This window comes from Pinus tabuliformis, chromosome 3_1, assembly GCF_031772625.1.
Source record: "Pinus tabuliformis cultivar Carrire ecotype Pingquan chromosome 3_1, CPIR1, whole genome shotgun sequence".
NCBI classification, from domain to species: Eukaryota; Viridiplantae; Streptophyta; class Pinopsida; order Pinales; family Pinaceae; genus Pinus; species Pinus tabuliformis.
The window spans coordinates 365,398,715-365,403,604 of record NC_142301.1 but is presented as its reverse complement, the minus strand read 5'-3'; positions in this window follow the sequence as shown (position 1 = coordinate 365,403,604).

The following is a 4,890-nucleotide window of genomic DNA, read 5'->3' as shown; positions in this document are numbered from 1 at the left end:
ACTGCGCTGTAACATGATGACTAAATCGCTACGTTGTGTATCATTGGAGGTCAGGATTTTTCCTTATTATGATGGTCTAACTAACGTAGATAAATTTTTGGATGCATTTGAAAGGGAAGTGTCTGAGAAGCATCGCTTCCAAGCACTAGATTTTGCACTGTGCACTACGCCCGCAAGGTGGTGGGGTACGCATAAATAAAGTTTTGATGGATGGCATGAATACAGAAGAATGATGAGGTTACGGTTTGGTCACCCAAAAGTGCGGCTAACAGAGAAATATGATGGGAGGAATGATCCACATGATCACTTAGAAAAATGGATTGACGCTTATGGAGCAGAGCCACAACCTGAGTGGGTACATTTATTCTGTCATACTTTGGATGTAATACCAATAAATTGGTACCTAGAAATAGAGTTCCGCCACGGCACTAAAGAGTGGGACGTTTTGAGAGAGGGATTTTTGATGACATTCAGCTTTGAGGATGGATTCGAATGCATCGATGAAGTGTTGCAGGAGGTTAAGGCAGTGATCTTCAGAATACCGTAGGATCCCTTGGATTTGATTCAACCAGATTGGACCACCCTACTGCACCATGCGCTAGAGTGCTACAATGTGATTGCCGAAGAAGAAGACGAGGATCCAAGGAACATTAATATCCCAGAGGCAGAAGGCCACCGCGAAGTTGAGGGACCACAGATAGAGAATCCAGATATCACCGCGCCGCTGAAAACTAGACAAGTGAACATTGGCACATAGGTGGAGCCAAAGTTTGCGAAGATAGGGGACTACTGGAATGATGCTACGGTGGATAAGGTTGTTGATTTTCTCCATGAATATCAGGATTTGTTTCCCACAAAGTTTCAAACTTAAAAGGCGTCATAGGTGATTTGGGAGTGATGAAAATAACTTTGAAACCAGACGGGAAGTGTGTTAAGCAAAGACCATATCACCTTAATCCCAAGTACAAGGAAAAGGTTTGCTTGGAGTTGGACAAGATGTTGGCAGTAGGTATTATTGAACCTATGGAGGAATCTCATTGGGTGAGTCCAATGGTCATTCAAGAAAAGAAGCAAAAGGAAAAAATCAGAATTTGTGTAGATCTCAGGAAGTTCAATGATGCCTGTGTTCATGATCCTTTCCCAACTTTTTTCACTGATGAGGTATTAGACAATGTGGGAGGACAAGAAGCATATTCGTTCACTGATGGGTTCTCTGGGTACCATCAGATGAAGATCACGCCAGAAGATAGGAGTAAGACCACCTTCGCGACTTAATGGGAATGCTTTCAGTATACGGTAATGCCTTTTAGACTTAAGAATACGCTGGCAATCTTCTCGTGTGTAGTCATCGCAACATCCAAAGAGTTCATTCACAAGTTTTTGGAGGTATATTTTGATGATTGGATAGTGTTTGGACTGGTAAAATTCCATGTAGATAGTTTGTGCTTGATGCTTGATACATGCCAAAGGTATTAGATTGTGCTAAACTTTAAGAAATGATTATTTTGCATCCCTTTTGAAATCTTGCTGGGTCATGTGGTATGCAAACAAGGATTAATTGTGGACCTTGCTAAGATCATGGTTATAATTAATTTGGAGGTGCCAAGAAGTGTTAAATAGTTGTGCACAACACTGGGTCATACTGGATACTATCGAAAGTTCATAAAGTGTTATGCCCAGGTTACCGTGCTGATCGAAAATATATTAAAAAGGATGCTACATTCTGCTGGGATGAAGAGTGTTTGCGGAGTCTGGTTGTATTGAAGGAGAAAATGGTCACTGCACCGATCCTAATCTTCCCAGATTGGAAGAATGAATTTCATGTGCATGTGGACGCTTCATGTATTGTGCTGGGAGCAGTGTTGACACAGGCCGGTGAAGGAGAATTGGATCACCCTATAGAATTTGCGAGCAAGAAGCTGTCTAAGGCTAAAAAGAATTACTCGATGACAGAGCGTGAAGGGTTGGCTATGGTGTACGTGCTCCAGAAGTTCAGACATTACCTGCTAGGTGGAAACATTAAGATGTATACATACCATTCTGCATTAAAGTACCTAGTCAACAAGCCTGTGTTGTGGCAGAAAATATGCAAATGGTTGAAGTTGTTTCAGTAGTATGATTTTGAAGTAATTCTGAAGCTAGGGTGATTGAATGCAGGGCCAGATCATTTGTCACGCATTAAAATAGGAGAGGAGCCTACCACCTTAGAAGAAGGGTTGCCTGACACACTTCTCTTTGCAGTGCGCGTAACAAACAATCACTTTGTAGACATTATCCACTTCATGACTACAAGAACGACTTTAGAAGGATACAATAGTCAACAGAAGAAGGAATTGGTGGTGCGCGTGGCAGACTTTTTTGTTATAGAAGGCTATTTGTATAAGATGGGATTAGAAGAAATATTGTGACGTTATGTGCCTAATTTTGAACGAAATAGTATCCTTGCTGAAGCTCATGGTGGAGCTGTGGGAGGCCATTATGCTGGAAAAGAAACAATGTAGAAGATTTTATGTGTTGGGTTGTGGTGGCCAACATTGCATAAGGATTCCAAAGCATATTATAGGGTGTGCGATGCATGTCAGAGAACCAGTAGGCCATCGTAGAGGGATGAGCTTCCTTTGAACCTGCATGTATCATTACAGCCATTTGAGAAATGGGCAACTGATTTTGTAGGACCGATTCTGACACTGGGTAAGAAGACGGGTGCGCGGTATATCATCATCGCAATGGAGTATTTGACTATATGGGAGGAGGCACAGCCTGTGAAGGACTGTACAAGGCCAACATTAGTAAAATTTCTGCTTGAGCATGTGTTGACCAGGTTTGCTTGCTCGAAGATTTTATTGAGCGATCACGGTACACACTTCCTCAATGAAACAATCAGTGCTCTGACAAGGAGTTCAAGGTTTATCACCAGAAGAGTATGACATATCATCCTCAGGCCAATGGGATGGTTGAGGCATTTAATAAGATATTGGATACCATGATGACAAAGGTTTGCAATTGTGACAACTGTTTGTGGGCTTACAGAACTACCTGTAGAAATCTTACTGGTTAGACACCTTTTAGGTTGGTCTATGGCATAAAAGCTATGATGCCTATGGAGTATATCATGCCTAGTCTACACATAACAACATTCACAGGAATGGCAGACCGCAGAGCCTTAAAGGAGCGGCTCCCATAGATAGCAGAGCTCGAGGAAGATAGATTTATGGCTGGATTCCATCATCAGGTTCAGAAGGAACACAAAAAGGCATGGCATGATCGACAGATCAAACTATGCACCTTCAAGGTAAATGATTTAGTTTTATTATATGACAGTAAGTTTGACTACAAAAGAAGACATCAAAAATCTTTTTCAATAACTATTAATAAGCTCTGTACTTTCACTCTCTCTCTTCTCAAATACAAATCTCATTGCCCTGATGATGGACTCATAGGTTTTTCTGCAAAAACAAAAAGTTTGATAAGTTTCTAGGAAAATTTCAGATGCATTGGCTGGGGCCATATGTTATCAAAGATATTACCGATGGTGGAGCAGTTCAACTTATGAAATTGAATGGAGATCCATTTCCGGGGAAGGTAAATGGACATCGATTGAAACCATACACTGGGGATTCGGCCCAATGACGACATGATGGTAGCACAGTCTTAGCGCTCCATGCAGCTACAAGGAGGTGTAGGACTATAATACACTACCTAGTTTGTAGAGCTGCGTGACGAGGGGTCTGCGCGAAACATGAGGGTGTCATAATACTAGAAGAAGTGCGAAGGGAGCTATGCTATAGGATGGGAGACCACACAGTTTAGCCAAAAACTGACAGTTATCCTCACTGTTCATGATTTGACTGCCAGAAGATGGTTAAGAGGAGCAGGCAACTGACATTTAAGGCATTTAAGGCTAAATTTAAGAGTGAAATATTTGGAAATCTGCCATCAATCTAGAATTTATGGACGGATTTTGGGGGGAATTGTTGAATTTGAATTCAAATCTGCCTATAAAATACACATGGCCATCCAGTGAGAAACACTTTGCATTTTGATAATTTCTATGTTGTGCTATGTTGTGCATGAACCATGAGTTCTTTGAGGATTTTCTCACAAGCCCCATGTTTGATCAGTATCCTGAGTCAGACAAAAATCTTATTCACGATATCATGTTAGGACCAGGTCCTACAGAAACTGCAAGCATGGGAGGGACTATTGCCTCTGAGGGAGCTGCTCTTGAGGTTGTGAGTATGGAGGTTCCAACAGCAGTGCCTATGGGTTTGAGGTTGCCTAGGCCGATGAGGGGGAGGTCCCCAAGCCGAAGAAGGATAAGCAAAAGATACTGATGTTGGTGTGCGAATCATTGCGAAAGCATGTAACTACACAGGCTCAAAGAAAAGAAAAGCTAAGTGCGAAGGAGAAGGGGAAGCTGGTAGATCTGGAGGCTGAGGAGGGCGCGAAAGATATCGACATTGGGGGGGTAGACCCTTTTTCTAATCTACCGGAGTATACCCCTCCACGAAAGTGCAAGGTGAAGGTCCCAAAGGACCCATATTCGAGACAGTTCTCCCTTAACACACCCTTGTTGCTAGAGAACATCACCTTTGAAGGTCCATGGTTGGCACGGGTCCCACACTTAAAACTCGAAGTCTGGGATTTGGTGGACCATGAGAGGTTCCCCCACCTTGGTACCGACACCTTCATGCAGAGGGTTTTCTATAAATAATCTGGTTTCGCCGCATTGGAGCTTGTGGAATGGATTTGCAGAGTCAATAAGTCAAGGTTGCTGAACTTGTTGTGGGTGCCGCACTATCACTGGTCAAATATAAACCTGATTTTCATTAAGCAGCTGCTGTGCCTGGTGCATGACGGGTGCTTGTGCTTGAACTAGCCAATTCCCAT